Source organism: Pleurodeles waltl, chromosome 1_2 (genome assembly GCF_031143425.1).
Source record: "Pleurodeles waltl isolate 20211129_DDA chromosome 1_2, aPleWal1.hap1.20221129, whole genome shotgun sequence".
NCBI lineage: Eukaryota > Metazoa > Chordata > Amphibia > Caudata > Salamandridae > Pleurodeles > Pleurodeles waltl.
Window position 1 is genome coordinate 539,729,166 of NC_090437.1, and position 21,135 is coordinate 539,750,300.

Here is a 21,135-nt window from a genome sequence, read left to right on the forward strand (position 1 = left end):
GGACTTCCTCCAGAGATTGCAAGGGCAAAATTGCAGGTAGAAATGTCTAAGTATAGGAGAAAGAAGGGGCATTGGCATGTGCCTGTATACCACAATGAATTAGCTAGTAGCACTCAGAGGAAGGATTACTACAGTTGAGGACAATACAATGAAATCCCCAGTAACAATCCTCTCAATTAGCACAGATATTGCAACATTGCTTTCTTCAAGGCACACTTACAGGGCACTGAAGACAGGCTGGATCTGGTTAAAAAACAGATCACTGTCTCAATCGACTGATAGTCGACCACTGGTGTTGAAAAATAGATTGTGGATGTCTAAGAAAGACATCTCATAGACAGCCTATGCCCTTCCTGGACTTCCAGAGAAACTAGAAAGTAATGAGATGTTAGCCTTCCTTACCTGGTTCATACCAAGTATCATAAACTTAACGTCAATGCCTCCTTTGGAGTTATAACATGCCTACAGGATGTTATGTGTATTTATAAAGTGCACTATCACCTACAAGGGTAGCCTGTCACTGAGCAGATGTGTTTGCATAGTTCTTCCTCTGGTAGGTTGGTTAATTGAAAAGCTAGGTATTCAGTTTCTTTCAGAATTTAAGAATGGAGGGGGAGGTTCTGATGTGGAGAGGGGGGTTGTTTCAAGCTTTAGGAGTAATGTAAGAGAGTGCTTGTCCTCACCTGGTTCTACATTTGTGCGAAATATTGGTGAGTAGGAGTCCTACAGAGCAGAGGTGTCTGGTGGTTAGTGGAAGGAGATGCAACGGTTAAGGTATGTGGGGCCTGAGTTGTGGAGTGCCTTGATTGTGTGAATAAGGAGTTTGATTTGAGCATATTTGTGCATTGGAAGCCAATGTGGTTCCCTGTAGTTAGGTATAATGTGAATTCTGTGTGGGAGGTTTAGATTGAGTCTGACTACCCACTTCTGGATGATTTGTCGTTTTATACTGAGTTACTTTGTAATACCAGGGTAGAGGATGTTCTTAAAGTCCACCTTGTTGATGACTAAGGCATGAGACATGATAATATTTCTTGTGTTGCTTGGCAGCCAATTGTAGATCTTCCTCAGTAACTTCAGGGTGTGAAAGCAGGATGGAGTGACAATGCTGACATGTGCAGTCATCCAATTTGCTGTTGATTATTTCAAAGTTGCTGGCATGGGTTGTTGGTGTGGGTTCATGTTTGGCAACCACCCATTAGAGTCCCATTGTAAGGTGTTCTTGCTAAAGATCACTAATTATGTCTTGGCTGTGTTGAACTTGAGACAGCTGGCTTTTCATTCAGTTAGCGACTTTGGTCATGCCGACGGTGAACTTTCTTCTTGTGTTGGGAGTCTTGTCCAAGAGGGAAAGTATGGGTTGGGTGATGTCTGCATAGTATAGGATGTTGATGTTGTGTGCTCAGATGTCATTGGCCAGAGGGATCATATATGCATTGAAGACAGTGAGGTTGATCGTTGAACCTTGAGGGACTCCGCAGATGAGTTTGCAGGCTTCAGAGATGTGAAGTGGCAGGCTGTTAGCCTGTGTTCTACCTGTTAATAAGGAGCAGATCCAACAGAGAACAGGTCTTTTGATGCAAGTTTCACGCATGCGCCAGATGAGGATAGGGTGTGAGACCATGTCAAATGCTGTAGAGAGGTCAAGGAGAATGAGGGCTGTTGTGTTTCCTCTGTCAAGTATCATGTGGTTGTTGTCTGTGGTGTAAATGAGTGTTGTTTCTACATTGTGGTAGGGCCAGAATCAAGGCCGAATAGCATCAAGGAGCTGGTGGTTGCTTAGGTGGTCCGTGAGGCATTGGTTGATTAGTTTCTCCAAGTCCTTTGCCGGTTATGTTAGGAGGGGTATGAACCTGTTGTTGGAAAGCGTGGTTGTGTCAACTGATGTTTTCTTGAGCAGGGGCATGATGGAGGCAGGTTGTCTGGTGTCCAAGAATGTGGCTGAGTCAGTGAAGGCACTGAAGATGGGTCTTAGTGCTTCTCTGATTGGTAGTAATCCTTTGGTGAAGGTGTGGTGGGGGTAAATGTCATATGGAGATCCTGAGTAGATGGTCTTTACAATAGCAGCAATTTTGACACCGGTGATGGCAGGTCTCGAGGTCAGGATTTGTTAATCGGCCATGATGGGAAGCTGAGTTGCAACTGTAATGGGGTTCGGTTGATGGCTGAAGATGCTGTACATGGAGGTGATTTTGGTACAGAAGAATACCAACAGCTTGATACAAAGGTTTTATGAGGGGACGATGTTGCTGGTGGCAGGAGGCATGGTGAAATCTTCAGGTGGAAGCCCACTAGTCTTCTGAGATTTTTTTGCAGCTCCAGTAGGTGGTTGTTATGGTGGTAGGACTATGATAGTGTAGGATGGGTATACTGAAACTGATGAGGGCATGTTTTATCGAAGTCATAGTTGCTGTCTTGCTGACGGTGATGTTGCTGTTTGAGGAGAAAATTGGGTCTAGTAGGTGTCTGGTAGAGTGCGTGGGCACAGACCAGGCATGGACGGAGGATGACAAGCTTGCCTTTAGCGTGCCGTCCGGATCCTAGTGGCATGGCCACTGCACGTCCACACTGCAGCTGCCATTCTATAGATCCTGGGAGAAGAGAGGCGCACAGGGTACTGTGGGCGGGAAACCAGTGATGTCACTTCCTCTACATATAGATAATGAGAAAAGAAGTCCTTTTACTTGGCTTCTTCTTTTAAAGAACATGAACACAGGAACCCAGTGATGTCACTTGTTGTGCTGATGGATGATAAGAAGTCCAATTATGTAACTTCTTGTGCAGATGAGAAACTAAGGCCCTCATTACAACCCTGGTTTTAATTTTTCCAGGGCGGAAACAACAGCCACCACGGCGGTAGCAACTTACAGCCAGGCGGTAGACAATGTCCCGCCCACCATATTAAGACCCCGCAATCTACCACCTTTTCCGTGGCGGTACAAACCACGCCACCATGGATCCTGAACTGCATATCTTCCCAATGATTTTTTACGTGCTGCTCCACCACGAACACCAACGACGGCGAAGATGGTGACGGTGAGTACAGCCGCCTAGCACACAAGGGAGGGGAGAGGAAAAAGAGAGTGACACACACACGCACCACACACACCCCCAACCCCAACACCATACACACAATCAGCTGCAATAATAAAACATATGTACCCCGTACTTTAGGATGAATAATGCAAGGACAACAGGATTTTATGAAAGGGAGTGTAATAAGATCAACACAGTAGAAATAATAAATATGCAATGTAACTGGTATAATCAAATGTACTGTTCAAGGCACACTGCCCAGTCCTCAGTGTGCGTGGGCCACAGCGTCACAGGCCAAAGTCCAAGGCTCAACTTGTCACCTGCACCAATACTGAGAGAACCTTGCAGGGGCATCAGTTGGAAAATAGGCAGGAACCTCAGGGGACGGGGAATGGGGGGGCACCTCAGCCGGCAGATGGAACAAGACGACTGGTTCTGGAGGGGGCAACATGCCCTGTGCTTGGTCCTGGGAAGTGCAAGGCCACAGTCTCTTAAGCGGGTGACTTGCCCACATGCTCTGGAGGGGGCAACATGCCCTGTGCTATTGGTCCTGGGGAGGCTGGGGTTGGTGGGTGTCTTACCCACTGGTTCTGGAGGGGGCATTGTACCCTGTGTTCTTGATCCTCGGGAGGATGGTGTCGGTGGCTGTCTTACCCACTGGTTCTGGAGGGGGCATTGTGTCCTGTGCTCTTGATCCTGGGGAGGCTGGGGTTGGTGGGTGTCTTACCCACTGGTTCTGGAGGGGGCATCATGCCCTGTGCTCTTGGTCCTGGGGAGTGCAAGGTCACAGTCTCTCAGGTGGGTGTCATACCCACTGGATTTGCAGGGGGCAGCCCATGGACGCAGGATTACATATCATCCGCCGGCGGTGACGGCTGCCCAGTGGTGGTGGTGCTGCTGCTGGTGAGGGGAGGCTCCAGCCCATCCCCTGCAGCCTCGGACGGCTGCCCACTGGTGGTGGTGCTGCTGCTGGTGGGGGGAGGCTCCAGCCCGTCTCCTGCAGCCTTGGAAGGCTGCCCAGTGGTGGTGATAGTGCTGCTGCTGCTGGTGGGGAGAGGATCCAGCCTATCCCCTGCAGCCTCAGACGGCTGCACAACCATGGTTGGTGGTGGGGGCTCTGTCTGAGTCCCTGCCCCAGGCCCCTTTTCCTTTATCCCTGCTGATGCTTGCCCCTTGTCCTTCCTGCCTGCAGATGGTGCTGGCTCCTTGCCCTTCCTGGCAGGACGTGGGGCTGGCTCCTTGCCCTTCCTGGCAGCAGCTGGTGCTGGCTCCTTGCCCTTCCTGGCAGCAGCTGGAGCTGGCTCCTTGACCTTCCGGACAGCATCTAGGGCAGGCACCCTTTTCTCGAGGCTGCCTGGTGGAGACTCTTTCACCCTCTGCTCAAGTGCCCTGGATCCTTTCCCACCATGAGTGGGAGTGGAGAACACTGAGCCCTTGGACTGGGTGGTTGAGGTGCTTGTCTGGGTTTTTGCCACTCTGGCCAGACATGAAGGACGGGGTGGCAGGGGTAGGGAAGAGGTCAATGGTGGTGAGGAAAAGCTTCTTAGGGACATTGGGGTGGGAAGAGGGAGAAGGTTTGGGAGTGGAGGAAGAGGGAGTGGTTGTAGGAGGTGTCTGGCTGCTGATTTTGTGTGCAGGTGCATGGGCTGGATGCTGTTGTGAGGTGGATGGTTGTTGGGTGTCTGAGTGCTTGCGGTTGTGTACTTTAGCAGGGGGGACAGACACAGTGGGAGAGGACACAGGGGACGTGTGCATGGCTGTTGTGGAGCTGTCTGCTATTGAGTTGTGTGTTCTGCTAGGTGTGGTGGTGATCCTGATAGTGGATGAGGATGTAGTGTATGCAGGTGTGAGTGTAGACACAACTGGGAGGGAGGTAGAGGAGGAGGAGGAGGGGGACACAGTGGATGTTGGTATGTCTGCATCTGGATGGTGTTTGAGAGAGTGCCTGTGGAATGATGTGCGGTGCTTGTGTTTGCCAGTGCCACTCTTGTGTGTTGTCTTGTATGCAAGCTCTTCTGCCTGTGTGCTTGGGATAGGTTGAGGGGAATGGGATTGGGAAGAGGAAATTGGAGGGGGAGGGTGGAAACAGGGACAATGGCTGCCATCAGAGAGGAGGCCAGAGCCTGGATCGATCTTTGTTGGTCCGCCAAGCCAATGTGAATGCCCTCCAGAAATGAATTAGTTTGTTGCATTTGGGCTGCCAGCCCCTGGATGGCATTCACAATGGTTGACTGCCCTACAGAGATGGATCTCAGGAGGTCAATAGCCTCCTCAATCAGGGCAGCAGGGCTCACTGGGGCAGGGCCTGAGGTGCCTGGGGCGAAGGAGATACCCACCCTCCTGGGTGAGCGGGCACTGGCAACTTGATGAGGGGCTGCTGGGAGGGCGGTGCTGGTACAGGGGGTGGTGGTTGTACCTGTATCTGGGGTGGTCACCGAGGTGTCTGCCACCAACAGGGAGCTTCCATCAGAGGAGGTATCTGTGTCTGAACTGTCCCCTCCAGTCTCCGCCGTGGTGCTCCCCTCGCCCTCCGTCCCTCTGGTGCCCTCACCGTCGGTGGACTCTGACTCCTGGGTCCTGTGGGATGCAGCTCCCTCTGTCGCCGGTGCCTCTGCTCCTCATTCAGATTATGCTAATGCACATAAGAACAGGGTGACAAAACAAAAAGGGGGGAAGAGACAAAGGATACACCTGGTCAGTGGCTGCACCAACACCACTGTTGGCATGCACAACACTCTCACACACAGGAAACAGCCTTAGGCACTATGCATTGCACTACCAGTTATTTTGCTAGCCACCAAGGCATGGGGAGTGGCACACACCACCAAATGCAGCACACCTGGGACCCACGCAGCCCTGACCAGTTGTGGATGTCTACAAGCTAGGTAGCAGGATTATCTCTTCAGGACCCTTGCCACCAGGGGACCTACTCTGCAATGTCAGGCCTGGGCTAGGGGCACCGATTGACACATATTCCCCACTCGGATACCGACCTACCATGGGTAAGTTATAATGATGGGCACTCTACTCACCCCCTGCTGTAATGCCCTCATGCACCCATCCAACTCTGGAGAGGCCACCGCCAGTATGCGGGCCATCAGGGTGGTCAGGGTTCAACAGAAACCCCTTCCTCGTTGGGAGGCCATCCCCAGCTGGGCCTCCACCGTCCTCCATGCCCAGCGTCTCAGGTCCTCCCACCATTTCCGACAGTGGGTGACATCACGCATTGTACTGTTGTGGCTCCAATGTTCAGTATGTGACCGGCTCCTCGCTCCTTTGACCCTTAGATTGATACCGCTGCGGATGAATACGAGATAGAGACGCACCCCCATGTACAGACCCCTGGTGGACTTGGCAACACTGGAGGACAGGCACATCATCCTCACCTATAGACTTGACATGGCCACAGTCACAGAGCTGTGTGCCCAATTGGAGCCTGACTTGATATCTGCTATCCGTCACCCCACTGGTGTCCCCCCTCTTGTGCAAGTTCTATCAGTGCTCCGTTTCCTGGCAACTGGTTCTTTCCAAGTGACAGTGGGCATGGCAGCAGGAATGTCACAGCCAATGTTCTCAATAGTGCTGACAAGAGTGTTGTCTGCCCTGATTAAACACATGTGCAGCTACATTGTTTTCCCCCAGGTGAAGGATTTGGCCACATTGAAGGCTGACTTCTATGCAATGGGACATATCCCCAACATCATTGGGGCGACTGATAGAACTTATATTGCATTTGTCCCCCCATCACAATGAACAGGTGTTCAGAAATCGTAAGAGTTTCCACTCCATGAATGTACAGATGGTGTGCTTGGTGGACCAGTACAAATCTGTGTCAAGTATCCTGGTTCGGTGCATGATGGCTTTATCCTGAGGAATAGCAGCATCCCAAATGTGATGGCCCAACTACAGAGGCACAAGGTGTGGCTAATAGGTGAGCCTTGTTTACCACCCAGTAGGTGTTGGTGTATGGGTATGATATGGGCCATGTGGGATAGTGTGTGGCTGAATGTTGTCCCTCGATATTTGCAGGTGACTCTGGTTACCTGAACCTATCATGGCTACTGACCCTGTGAGGAATGCCAGGAAAAGGGCAGAAGAACGTTACAATGAGGCTCATGGGTGAACAAGAAGGCTAATTGAAATAACCTTTGGCCTCCTGAAGGCCAGGTTCAGGAGCCTCCATCTAACAGGTGGATCCCTGTGCTACTCACCCAAGAAAGTCTGCCAGATAATCGTGGCATGCTGCATGTTGCACAACCTTGCCTTGAGACGCCATGTACCTTTTCTGCAGGAGGAGGAGGTTGGAGATGCCCATGTGGCAGCAGTGGACCCTGTGGACAGTGAGGATGAGAAGGTAGAGGATGAGGATGAGGACAACAGAACAGCAGATACGACAATACTTCCAATGACACACAGGTAAGACAGTGTTACTTCGCATTTCATTGTCAATATTTTTTATATCTTTGGTACTGGCATGCTGTTATTTCCTACTTCTATGCCCACTTACTAGACCCTTTGGCAATTCATTTTACAGATGTTGCTGCCCCACTATCGCTCCCGGTGTGATCACTGCAGCCAAATACAGGTCTTTCCTATGTGCACAATTACTGTACAGTTGAATTGCAATGTTTGCACCTGGTTAAGCGAACACACACTTTAAAAATGTAACATACTCCATACTTGTCTTATTTTACAAGGGTGTTTATTTAAGTGCTAAGATATTGAGGGGCAAGAGCAAGTGCATGGGGTGATGATGGAGGAAAGTCCCGGGTATAGTTCCAGTCCATTTCTAGCAGAGGTGCATTGTCCACGGGGACCTAGGAAGGGGAGCAATGGCAGTTCCAGGTGGAGAGGGTGAGACACAAGGGTGACAATCAGGAGAGTCTCATTTCCTGGTGGGTGTCTTGGCAATAGTCTATGGCTTCTGCCTGGATCACAGGGAACTTTTGTGGGGTGGTTCTCCTTCTGCAGGGGGTGGGGTGCTGGTGGCCTGTTGGTCCTGTGGCGTGGCCTCCTGTCCTCTAGCGGCAGCGGAGGTAGAAGGCAGTTCAGATGTCTGGCTAGTAGCAGGGGCCCGCTGTTGTGAGACTGCCTCCCTCATAATGTTAGCCATGTCTGCCAGCACCTCTGCAATGGAGACCAGGGTGGTGTTGATGGCCTGCAAGTCCTCCCTGATCCCCTGGTACTGTCCCTCCTGCAGCCACCTGTTCTCCTGCATGTTGTCCAGGATCTGGCCCATCGTGTCCTGGGAATGTTGATATGCTCCCAGGATCTTAGCGAGTGCCTCCTGGAGAGTTGGTTCCCTGGGCCTGTCCTCCCCCTGGCACATAGCACTCCTCCCAATTTCCCTGTTGTCCTGTGCCTCTGTCCCCTAAACCATGGGCCCACTGCCACCGACCCCAGGTCCCTGATTTTCTTGGGTATGAGGTGTGCCCTGGGGTCCCTGTAGAGGTAGACACACTGCTTATTGACATGTCCTGGGGACAGAGGTGTGGGTACGCTGGGTGGGTGCTGTGGTGGTATTTCCAGATGGGGGAGGCTCTGTGGTGGTGTGTGACTGGGCCTGGGTAACCGACTGTCCAGAAGTCCCTGCTGGGCCAGGTTGGTCATCGAGATCCAGGCGACCAGTGTTGCTGTCATCACTGTGAAACGTAAACGTAAACTTCGCACTTGAATAGCACACTACTCACCCGTTAGGGTCTCAAGGTGCTGTACGCATACTGCTGTGCAACCCCTCCTGGCTTTTCCCTATGAGGCACCGACTCTGGGGCAACCCCAGGGTGAAGACAGGCATCCAAGCGCTGTCAAGGATGTTGTGGAGATTAAGCAAGCTATTGCCCAGAGTTACAGAGTGAGACCCATTAATTAGATTAGGCACCGAGGCGAGAATGATCTGGTCCAAGGGAATTGAGCCCAGGACCCGCCGAGGCGGGAATTGAACCCTGGTCCTGGGCCACATCTCTGCATCAGGGTCTGCCACTCTAACCATTGTGCCACACTTCTCCACTGTGGGACTCTTCAGTTGGGAGACTGGATAGTGCTGGCACCTGTTCTCCGTTGACATTGGCTGGGTTACTTGTGGGAATGTAAATGAAGTGTTATTGTTTCTATATGTGACATATTGTGCATCAGTGGGTTGCCCTATTTGGTTGTATTTGCCCTTGAAGCTTTCACTTGTGTAAGTTGGTATATGGTGGGCTAGCTGATTCTCTCTAGTGTGCATGCTTTGGTGATAGGTGTCCATGCAGGGCTGTGAGTGATGTCAATGCATTGGTAGTGCATGCAGGGCTTGGCATTGGAATGAGTGGGATGTGATGGTGGGGAGTGTGGGTGGTGGTGGAGTGATTAGAGTGAGGGTGAGGGTGGGGGTATGTGTTGGCATGCAGGTAGGGGGGTAGTAGTAGTATGGCGTTGACTTACCAGAGTCCAGTCCTCCTACTCTGGCCAGGCTCTCAGGATGCATGATTGGCAAGACTTGCTCCTCCTATGTTGTTAGTCGTGGGGGAGGAGGTGGGGGTCCACCACCAGTCCTCTGTACAGCAAGTTGGTGTCTTGCTGCACTGGAACGTACCTCCCCCCGATGTCATCCCTAGTTCTTGGGTGCTGTCCCACGGCATTGACCCTGTCCACGATTCTCTGCCATAGCTCCATCTTCCTAGCTACAGGTATCTGCTGCACCTGTGCTCCAAATAGCTGAGGCTCTACCCTGATGATTTCATCCATCAATACCCTTAGCTCCCCCTCTGAGAATCGGGGGTGTCTTTGTGGTTCCATGGTTTTTGTGTAAGGTGTGTAGGTGAGGGTGTGTAGAGTAATGTGTTGGGGTGTGTGATGTGGGGTGCGTGAGTGGTGTATAGGTGTGAGTGGTATGTGGCTCTGGTTGTGTGAGTGGTCTTGCTGTCTCTCTCTGGTGGCAATTATTTATAGTTGTAAATGGTTGTGGGTAATGTGTGTGTTTTATAGTGGTGTGGGTGTGGTATGTGTATGGGTGTCAGGTGTGTGTTATTTAAATTGACCAATGTAATGTTGTTTTGTATGTGTGTGTGTATTTTGAGCAGGGCGGTATGTACCACCAATGGTTTACTGCGGTTGAATGTCCGCTGTGGTGATTCGTGGGTCATAATGTGATGGGCATTGTTCTGATGGTGTAACGGTGTGGGTTTTGATACCGCCAGTTTATCACTGACCTTTAGTGTGGCCGACTTGTGTCTGTGGCTGAATAGTGACGGATTGGTGTGTGTGTGTGTCATACTATGGTGAACGGATATCTGCTGCGGTGGCGGTATGTTGGGGGCAGTCAGCATGGATGTAAGTGGGATTTATCGCCAATGTCATAATGAGGGCCTAAGTCTTCTTGCTTGGTGTTTTCTTTTAGAGAGAGATTTGGGTGGAAAACCAGTGAGGTCACGTTCTGTGCAGATGGATGATCGAAAAAAATGCCTAGACCAGCCCTCACCCAGTATGACAGATCACACTCTGATCAGTCAGTAGATAAAATGAAAAGGCTGGTAGAATTAAAATGTCAATGGTCTACTAGGCACAAATTGAAATACTAGCAAAAACCTCTTCCAACCAGAGACTAGTCTGGATCAGCATTGAAACCTACATATTATAAAAAAGGGAGTGGCACACCATAATGATCAAGATTCATCAGACATTGACCTTGACATGTCACTAACAATGAAACTTTTTCACTAGTAAGTACATTACTGTTATCCCTGACCATGCTGCACAGGATCTCTCTGAAAAAGACTAAAAATGTGGAAGTCTACATGTTATTCATTTGAGACAGCAAGCAGCCCACCCCAATTAGACATTCAAATCTTCATTATTCCTAAATATTTATGTGAGTGGGAAACATACAAGGGGGTACTATCTGCACTTTTTATTTAACATTTTGAAAGATTATCTGTTTTCAGACCCTGTATTCTTGAAAATGTTGTGGTTGAAGAGGTTGCAACAGAACTACTTGAACAACAAATGGTCAGACCTCGTGGCATCACATGAAGACAGCCTAGGGAAGCATGTTTGAAACTGTAAAAATATAAAGTATTAAATGGTTGGTACTCCCCAAGAAAGCTTTCCTTGGGTAACATTCTAGAGATGTAACTCTTCAGATGTCCACCTTCTCTGGAAATGTACCATGATAAATACATTTTGGGCAGAGGTGTGGAGATGAGGGCTATAGTGAACATAAGGCAGTCTTTTTACATGATTTTGACCCGTACCCTAGGGTTACTGTAGTGCTTTCCTCTTATCTAGTTTCTAAGCACTAACATAACACAACAGAAATGCACTTCTGAGGTCAAAGAAGACTTTTATTGTTGTAATTCTTCCCCAACCACAATATTTATGAATGACGAATTAGTAGCTTTCAAGTCCGCGTTAATCAAATAAAATATATCAGTTTGCAATATACACAGCAGGTTATATTTATAAGATATTGAATGCAAAGCAAAACAAATACTTCACCGTGTGGGAACTATTTACAGCTTCATCTTTCTAAGGTCTGCAAGCTGATGACCCCTGTCAGCCGCGAGAAAGAGATTCATCTACCCACACGGGATTGCTGGCAGCTGGCGCCAAGCTCCAGCACGAGGTCCGGCAGATTCGAATCTGACTCTCTGCAGCCTGTTACATTCGTTACAAAGGTGTGCCCCCTCCTCTCAGACCTGGGAAACTGAGCAAGCCTTTTGGAGACTGGCCAGGTCTCCAAGACTACTCCTGTTCCCAAGCTCAAGCAGAGAGAACAACACCATGTACCCTCTCTTATCAGGTCTAGTCTACTGTGAGAACAAAACATCTTGGTTCATCTTGTGCAAAAACACAGCTTGGAAAAATACAGCTTGGATTCTCAACTGCAATGTCTAACTCCACGTTAAAGGCAATAGGCAGCTAACCTAAATATCAAATGCAATGTCTAGTGTCATGTCAAAGCCAATAAGCATCTAAGCTGAATACAAAATGCAATGTCTTATATCATGTCAAAGCCCATAGGCAGCTAAGCTGAATATAAAATGCAATGTATATTATCATGTCAAAGCCAATAGGCAGCTGAGCTGAATACAAAATGCAATGTATAATATCATGTCAAAGCCAATAGGCAGCGGAGCTGAATACAAAGTGTAATATATGATATCATGTCAAAGCCAATAGGCAGCGGAGCTGAATACAAAATGTAATATATGATATCATGTCAAAGCCAATAGGCAGAATATATAATAGCATGTCAAAGTCAATAGGCAGCTAAACTGAATACATCATGTCAAAGTCAATAGGCATGCAATGTCAAAGCCAATAGGCGGCTAGACTGGATACAGCATGTCAAAGCCAATAGGCAGAATACAGAATGTAATGACTAATGCAATGTCAAAGCCCATAGGCGGCTAAACTGAATACAGAAAGTAATGGCTAATGCAATGTCAAAGCCCATAGGCGGCTAAACTGAACAAAACATACAATGTGAACATTGAGCAACTAATATGCGCAGTGGTGAAACACAAAGTCATTGGTCAAAACAAAACTTATCAAATGGCAGTACATTCCGCCCTTTGACCAATGAATTTTTGTTTCACATATCTCCTGTTTCAAACAAAAAAAAAAAAAAACATCAGCACAAAAAAACATTATCAGCAAGTCACATTTGAATGATCAAAGCAATCCCTGTAAAGCAATAGAAGTGAATTAACACATTGATCTCATAACCTTTCACATCAGATACATCTACATAGAGAAGACTGGGCAATTTTTATACTCTGAATGAGTCTCTAATTCAACAGTGTTAGCAATTTGATGTGGCATGAGTTCTACTCATGTAAAGGGGCACGGTCCACCTGAAAGGTTTGCTGGAAGATAAGCAAAAGTCAAAGTTCCATACGAGAGGGAAAAAAAAAAAAAACACAGCTTAGTTCCAGTGGAAGAATGCAATCAAACAAGTTGAACTTGAACTGAAGGCGCAGTTTGCGCAAAATGGATCCATGGTGCTGGCACTTTACTCAGCCAGGTTCAGGTTGGGGGTTCGGTCCCTTCCCCGACCCCACACGCACACACCGGAAGGGGGACCACACAGCACACTCAGGGACAGTGGCGAAACGTGGTAGGATCTGCAAAAGAAACAAGTATGACTTTTCTTGCAAATAACATTTTTCATTTAAACTGCACCCTTCCTCTTTCTTTCCCTGTTTTATAATCAGCAGGACGTTTTTGAGGCCCTTTGTTATATTTTCTGCAGGTTCTGGAGGATAACTTGGGGCTTCAGCCCACACATCAGCACTGAGGTTTTTATCTGCTGCGCCACAGCTTCCCTTTTCTTGCACTGTCAGAAGGGCTGGGGCAGACTCATTCTTTACCAAACCTCCATTAACTGCACTTTTGTCAATTTGGGCCATTCTGTCTCCAATTTGTATGAATAAATCAGATTCTTTTCTAGGTATCAGCATAATTTCGATTTTTCCTTGGTAATCTGCAGCAATCACTTTCCCTAAAACCTGATCAATTTGCCATTTCTGTTCTGGTAACTTTCCTCTCCCCAACTGCTCTGTGACTGCTTGCATGACAGATTGCTTTTGTGTGTGCTGCACAGTTTTTATCAAATCTAGGGGAATGTGCATCTCTCTCATCTCTGCCCACCTGTAAGTGGCTTTTTCTCTCAGCTGTTCACATTTCTGGGGCACCCACTTAGCCATCCCCACTAAGGCAGAATTCTGGGTGTACACTTCTCTCTCTGCATTTTTCTCATTAACATCTGCAAGGTAATTGAACCAGTTAGGTGCTAAAACATTAGCAATGAACCAAAAATCAGCGAAAAAATGACACATCTCACGTAGCTCTTGCTTTAAAATCTGACACACATTATACAACTCCATTCCTTCTCCTGTGCCAGAAAACAACATTTCAGTCAATGAATCATTAGTAAAACAAACATGCTTTTTATCTTCAGTGGACACGAATTCAAATGGTGCACACAATTTCACCGGTAATTCTTTTACCTGTGGTACTCTAGCCCTGTCTTGCAAGTACCAGATCCATTGTATGATTCTAGCTAGGGGCACTATTTTCTTTCCTTGTTCATGATTTACATGTACATAAGTATTTCCTTCTTGCACTGCGCAGAAACCTAAAGTCTGCATTATTTCATTTGCCAAATCACAAGCGCGCAGCTGCATATAATTTTTCACAGTGACCATATACAAAAGTGTTAGGATTTCTCTCAAATGAGGGCTATTCTTTTTCCAAAAATCAAACAAGCTAATGAAAGTCGGCTCTTGCTCTAAAATCTTTCGTTTTACTTGTGCATTTTGCAACGGTAACTCGTAAATCACATTCTGGTCTCTCTCGTCCGTTTTATCAGTTAAGGAATGCATTTTGGCTGCCAAAAACCCTGGCTCGCACGAAAACTCAAAGCAGCTCGGAGCTGTCTTAACCCCCTCATTACTGGAATGGGACAAGAAAGATTCTTCAAAAACAGCCTTTTTATAACTTTCAGTCGGGCTAATTTGCTCACGTAAATTCCTATTTTCATGTTCCAACTTCCTACATTTCTCCTGCATTTCTCTGTAAGCAGATAAAGGTATCCAGACCTTTCTGTCATCATTACTTCCAAAAGACACTTTTTCTACATATGTACAACAGAAATTATTTCTCAAAGCATTATCAGGCATTTTAGCTACACATGCATTTTCTTCTGTAATTCCCCAAACAGAAAACAATTCACAGTTTTTCTTAGCACCATCAGGCAGTTTATCAACACATGCATTCTCAGACATGGTCTGCCGTGCTACTGTGATTCTCCCAAAAAAAACCAACTCACAGTTTTTCTTAGCACCATCAGGCAGTTTATCAACACATGCATTCCCAGACATGGTCTGCTGTGCTACTGTGATTCTCCAAAAAAAAACAATTTCTGTAATTTTCCAAACAACAAAAAAACAATTACACTTTTAAAGTGTGCACTTAGAAATCTACTAACTCGTCAACACCCTCTTAATCACCTCTTAATGACCGACCCCACGACTCCTGGTACCAATTGTAGTGCTTTCCTCTTATCTAGTTTCTAAGCACTAACATAACACAACAGAAATGCACTTCTGAGGTCAAAGAAGACTTTTATTGTTGTAATTCTTCCCCAACCACAATATTTATGAATGACGAATTAGTAGCTTTCAAGTCCGCGTTAATCAAACAAAATATATCAGTTTGCAATATACACAGCAGGTTATATTTATAAGATATTGAATGCAAAGCAAAACAAATACTTCACCGTGTGGGAACTATTTACAGCTTCATCTTTCTAAGGTCTGCAAGCTGATGACCCCTGTCAGCCGCGAGAAAGAGATTCATCTGCCCACACGGGATTGCTGCCAGCTGGCGCCAAGCTCCAGTACGAGGTCCGGCAGATTCAAATCTGACTCTCTGCAGCCTGTTACATTCGTTACAAAGGTGTGCCCCCTCCTCTCAGACCTGGGAAACAGAGCAAGCCTTTTGGAGACTGGCCAGGTCTCCAAGACTACTCCTGTTCCCAAGCTCAAGCAGAGAGAACAACACCATGTACCCTCTCTTATCAGGTCTAGTCTACTGTGAGAACAAAACATCTTGGTTCATCTTGTGCAAAAACACAGCTTGGAAAAATACAGCTTGGATTCTCAACTGCAATGTCTAACTCCACGTTAAAGGCAATAGGCAGCTAACCTAAATATCAAATGCAATGTCTAGTGTCATGTCTAAGCCAATAAGCATCTAAGCTGAATACAAAATGCAATGTCTTATATCATGTCAAAGCCCATAGGCAGCTAAGCTGAATATAAAATGCAATGTATATTATCATGTCAAAGCCAATAGGCAGCTGAGCTGAATACAAAATGCAATGTATAATATCATGTCAAAGCCAATAGGCAGCGGAGCTGAATACAAAGTGTAATATATGATATCATGTCAAAGCCAATAGGCAGCGGAGCTGAATACAAAATGTAATATATGATATCATGTCAAAGCCAATAGGCAGAATATCTAATAGCATGTCAAAGTCAATAGGCAGCTAAACTGAATACATCATGTCAAAGTCAATAGGCATGCAATGTCAAAGCCAATAGGCGGCTAGACTGGATACAGCATGTCAAAGCCAATAGGCAGAATACAGAATGTAATGACTAATGCAATGTCAAAGCCCATAGGCGGCTAAACTGAATACAGAAAGTAATGGCTAATGCAATGTCAAAGCCCATAGGCGGCTAAACTGAACAAAACATACAATGTGAACATTGAGCAACTAATATGCGCAGTGGTGAAACACAAAGTCATTGGTCAAAATAAAACTTATCAAATGGCAGTACAGTTACATATCAATGGACAAAGCATATTGCAACAGCATTAGTCACAGCAAATCTCTGCATCCCTAGACTTTGGAGAATATCACTTAGATTTACCATTGAGTCTTGAATTCAGGAAATATACAAAGTTGTCTGTGAATATGTAGGAAAGTGGTGATCCTCTCAGATGGATCTGAATACAGACACGTCATCCAGATAAGCTGCACTAAAAGTTTCCAACCCAGGAAGGTTTCTGTTCACCAACCTTTGAAAGGTGGCATGGGCATTTTTCAAGCCAAAGAGCATCACCTTGAACCTGAAAGTCGCCCTCTGGGGTGGAAAATACTGCCCTCTCCTCTGCTCCTGAATTTAATGCAATCTGCTAGTATCCTGAGGTCAAATCTAAGGGGCTCAGATACTTTGCAGCTCATCAGCTCTAACTATGAGGTGAACGTCATCTTGGTGACTACATTCAAACCTCTGTAGTCCACACAAAACCTCAATTCTTTCTTTCTCAGAAAAAAATGGAAGGCATATCAGCACCTTCAATGCTTTTGAACAATCCGGGTGAACCCTCACCATCATGGGAAGACTGATATGAAAGTTTCGAAGCACACATATTGGCTATTGGAGGGGACATATTCACAGCTCTAGAAAGTTGCCTCTACTAAAACACTATTTGGGTGAGAAAGGAAAGGGAATTTTGAAACATCTTCCACAGGTGCCAGATGCAGAGGATTCTGATGATGAAGAAGATAAATACAACAAACAATAAGACAATTGTAAGAAAACTTTGATAAAAAAACAAACATCGTAGTGGAAAGATTCAAGTTCTTTAAAAGGAAACAACTTCCAGGGGAGTCTGTAGAAAGTTACATAGCCAGTTTGAGGTATCTAGCTCCCAATTGTGATTATAAATGTTTATTAGATTAAATATTAAGAGATCAACTTGTATTGAGTGTGAACAATAAGAAAGTATAAGAAAAGCTACCTAACATGGCGAACCTGACTTTGACTAAAGCTATAGAGATAATGAAAAGCGCAGAGAACACAGATGAAGGTTTGAAGGAGAGAGAAAGAGAAAATGTAATCAGTACAAAAAGGAAACCAAAGAGCCAAGAGAGATGAGATGGATAAACCTCAATGTATATGAAAGAAAGAGGTAAGACCAGCTGGATTTCTTATAAATGTAGATTGAAAGGACATGTAGGGCCTGATTCTAACTTTGGAGGACGGTGTTAAACCGTCCCAAAAGTGGCGGATATACCACCTACCGTATTACGAGTCCATTATATCCTATGGAACTCGTAATACGGTAGGTGGTATATCCGCCACTTTTGGGACGGTTTAACACCGTCCTCCAAAGTTAGAATCAGGCCCGTAGTGACAAGTGAAATGTATCCAGCAATTGGACAAACATGTCACAAATGTAAAACAAAGGGGCATTTTGCTCGAATGTGTAAGAGCAAATTATATGTAAATAGAAGCAGTGTTATGAAGTCAGTAAATATATTAGAAAATAATTCTGACAATGAGGGTGATTTGCCATAGGTAGTTTTGCATATAGAGCAAGTAGAAATTGTGTCAGAGGACAGTCCATTTTGTGTGATCAAAGGGGATGGTGAAAGCATCAAAGTCATGGCAGATTCTGGTGCAAGATACCTTCGTCATGTTTTTTTGACCTGATATTAAACTAGTGGCTTATGGGAATGAGTCCATAGAATTGGTGGGTTATATCAATGCTTAGTTGGAGTTTCAAGGAGTTGAGGTGTAAGCAAAAGCATATTTCACAAAGGATGATTCAAGTTTATTAGGATGGCCACAACAAAGAGATTTGGGCATTAGGTTACACCCAAACCATTCTGAGCAGCTATTGGGAGATACGTTGGTGCTAAATTCAGCTGAGGAGCATTCTTAGTCTTCATTTATTAGTGAATTCCCAGATGTTTTCTGTGATAGGTCAGGTCTATTGAAGGGTTTCAAGCACAAGATCATGTTAAAGAAAAATGCCAGTCCCAAAGTACAAAACCCAGAATGGTTCCTTTGACCATGAGAGAAATACTGCAACAGGAATGTACGAAAGGAGTTATAGAAAAGATTGAGGCATCTGAATGGTTAGCCCCAGTGGTGATAGTAAAAAAAAAATATTAATAGTGATATAAATTTCTGTGTTGAATTGAGGGATTTAAATTTTGCCATTTGGGTTGACAGACACCCGTTACCTAACATAAATTAAATGTTGGCCACTACAAAAGTAGCCATTGTATTTTCAACATTAGATTTGTCTTCTGCGTATCACCAGATATCCCTGCACCCTGAGTAATGTTACAGAAGCATGAGGAAAGAGAGGTCATCATTGTGTATGCTTCCAGACCTTTAAGAGCAGCTGAAAAGAATGATTCCACATTGAAAGAGAAATGTTAGCTTGTTTTTCAGGTGGAAATTATTTCAGAAAGTTTGTTTGACAGAATTTAGTGATCAAAGAGATCTTAAACCCTTACTTGGGGTATTTACGGTTGGAGGGTCTGGAAAATATCACCAAAGATTGCTCGATGGGTGATGAGGTTGTTAGAATTTAACTATGTGATGGAATATGTGCCAGAAAAAAAATACTTTGGTAGACTTCTTGTCACGGTTGCCTGCTGATGATATAGGTGAGGAGGTCAAACAGGATGATGATGACAAGATTGCAATAGTCATGAAGATCATTGAGGGGAGAATTTCACCTGAAGAATGGAGAACGAGCGTGGAAAATTATAGTGTATTATGTGATGTAATGATGTACAAGTTTCCAATAATATGGAGTGTTTCTACAACATGGGCAGGGAATTGTCGGCGGTGAATGGCATATTAGTCAGGAGAAATCAGTTGGTCATACCTGCAGCTCTCAAAGATACAAATTTAAGCTTATTCCATCAAGGTCATATTGGGATGAGTGCCACTAAGCGATGCACTCATTAGGAATACTGGTGGAAATGTTTTGACCAGGATGTAGAACATTTCATAAGAGATTACCTTGTGCCTGGAGTAATAAATTGCAAAAATTGGAGAAATATTCCCCAGTAATTTCTGACAAATCTAATGAGCCACTGAAGAATGTACCTGTAGAGTTTATGGGCCCAATGTATACATTAGGCTCTCGTCCTAAGTTTGCTATAGTGGTAGTGGACAATTACTCTTGTTGGCCAGAAGTTAAATTTACAGACTGCTTCACAGCAGAAGTGCTAGTAGAATATTTAAACGAGCTCTGGGAAAGACAAGATGTGCCAGAGATCATAGTCACAGACAATGGTGTGTAATTTTTTATTAGATACCATGAAGAAATTTCTGGAAACATTTGATATTGAACATGTTCATACTTCTGTGTATTATCCTCAGAGTAATGGTTTAGTAGAGAGGTGGAACAAAATGCTTAAGGAGTGTTTGCAATCAGCCCTTGCAAATGGAATGGATTGGCATGAAGTTGCGTGTGACCTATTGTGGTCATCCGTACAGCACCACAAAGTGTGACAGGAATATCTCCATTCAAGCTGATGCAAGGTCAAAATCCTAGAACCTTGTTATCTAAGGGAGTAGAAAGGAAACACATAATACAGAGAGATAGCCAAGACAACATTAGCCAAGAAAAGTGTAACAAGAATTAACATTTTAAGGGTGGAGAATGGGTAAGAGTTTTGAAGGAACAAAGAGTGAACAAGTGTGTGTCAAAGTTTTCTAAACCTATAGTGGTAAGAAGGATATTCTTTATTATTAAGTGATGGAAATGTGTGGCATAATAGTAAAGTGGTGAGGTTACTATTTTGTATAAAGCAGAGAGGAGATTTAACAAGAAAAGTGGACAAGAAATGGGAGACAGAACATTGTCTGAGTGAAGAGTGGTGTGTGGAACCCGAGGAACTAATTTACCTTCCAGTTATGAAGACAATGTATTGTATTAGTCTATGTATTAGATTATAATTTTCTGCTGGTTTTACTTTTAACATTTATATCCATATTGTATGTATTTTCTGAATTTCAGGTTATGCTAAAAAAAAAAACATTTTTTGAATATTTATACAATATTTTGTGTACTTGTGAGGGGGAAGATGTGTTGTGTCCTCGCTCTGTTTCATGAAGATTCAGTTCTAGAACCTCTATGAAACAGAGATGGACGTTTTTGAACAAGAGTCTTCCAGGGCAGTTTGGAAGAACTGACTTCGAGAATAAAGGAGTAATTTTACATAGCTTTGAGTCTCTTAACTTAGCTGACAGGTATGCGTAAAGTATTTAACGTTCCCGAAACAGTAAATAAGAAGAAGACACTACACAACAAAAACTCAACATCAGTTTAGGAAATTAGAGAACAAGTTTATCCTTAAAATGACATCAAAATGACCAAAGTATAATCTAGGGAACCTATAATATGAGTTTTAAAAGATTAAATAAAGAAATGCATTCTAGAGCCAAAAAGCATAAAGTCGCACTCATGGCTATCTGGTTGCACTGGACCAGGACATAGTCAATGTTTTAGGCTGACCACAATGGTGTGCAAGTCGGATAGGTTGAGTACTAGGTCCCATTCTTAAGTTTACCTTCGGACTTAGAGGCATATTTATGAGCCGCTGGTGCCACAGCTGCGTCACTTTTTGTGAAACCTTGCACTTATATCTATGAGGCCATGCAGAGATACTTGCAGGGCTTTGAATGGCATCTTACATAAGAAGTGAAGCAAGGAAGCACAAGTCATTACTATGTACAAGGGTGGCATTCCATAGGTCTTTTGGTGGGTTTTCCCACACAACACACATGGAATTTG